Here is a 1366-nt window from a genome sequence, read left to right on the forward strand (position 1 = left end):
TCAATCTAGGCTAGCACACGAGTCGGAGTCACCTAATGTGACCTGTATGACAGCTTAGGTATAAATATGTACGCTCAAGTGCTATGATCACATAAAGGTTGTGCGATAAATCACGAGTCACCTACGAGTCGGAACCACCTATTGTGGTCTGTATGACAGACTGGCACCAAACTTCGATCCAAGGTGAGCGTGCGGTGTGGGAGGTGAACGATCACGTAAAGGCTGGCCCTAGCCTCGGGCGGGAGAACTAATATCGGGGTGCAGCCATGATGAGCTCTCAACAAATGTATGTATACCAATGCAATACAACCCATTCAATCACATCATACTTACTTGAAGCTTACTTGAGTCTCCGCAGCATCACACAATATAATTCACAAGTATAACAGTTAAATACTCAAAATGCAACTCATTTACGACATGGCATTCAAAGCATAAATCATTTAAGAAAAACGTTCTGGAAACTGTCACATATATATATATATATATATATATATATAAAGCAAATGCCCACTCACTCATAAGTAGCAGGATCGTAGCCCCATAGCCTCGCTTGTCCATGTTCGTCCTCGGGGTACATCTCACCTATATGCGAAATAACTAATTTAACGTTAATTCGATAGCACATAGACAAAACTTAGGTTTAAATTCCTCATATGCTGCTCAAATGAGGTGTTTGAATATACCAACGTGATCTAATTAACAACACGAACACCCCTACAGTTTTAGAAAATATTTTGGATGCTGGACATGTCTTCACGCGCCGACTAAGGCACGGCCACACGCGTTGGCTATGCGCAGGTATGTGCTTGGCACACTGGCGGAATTACTAACAGCGTTAAGGAATATTTCATTAAAATAGCATAATATTCCGTTAAAAACTAACAGTGTTACCTGACGCCGTTAGAATATTCCGTTAAAGTTAACGGAATATTCTCCTTCTTCTTTGGTGGGCTTCGCCAGAGCCGTCGCCGACCGCCGTTTGCTTTGCTGGTTTCTAGAAAATTTATAAAGCTTATAACTACTTCATTTCTCAACCAAAATTCATAAATTTTAATGGATTTGAAGGTCTTGAAGGGTAGAACACAACCATACCTAATAGAAGTCCAAAAACCAACAGAAAACGGTCGGAATATTTCTTGGAAAAATCGGCCAACTCTGCAATCCCACGATCGTGCTTATTCTGATGTCCAAACTTCTCCAAAATTAATCTAAAATGCTAGGGAAGTCGTGTGGGTACCTTTCTAAGCCTTAAAGCCTTGAAATCACGTCGGGATCGTGATGGAGCAAACTTCACCTCGCCAGAGGTTATGGTTTCTTCAAGTTCTAGTGATCCGTTCTTCGTCCTAAAGGTATAGTTAGACTC

This window comes from Pyrus communis, chromosome 6 (genome assembly GCF_041283825.1).
Source record: "Pyrus communis isolate YQ-2024b chromosome 6, ASM4128382v1, whole genome shotgun sequence".
NCBI lineage: Eukaryota > Viridiplantae > Streptophyta > Magnoliopsida > Rosales > Rosaceae > Pyrus > Pyrus communis.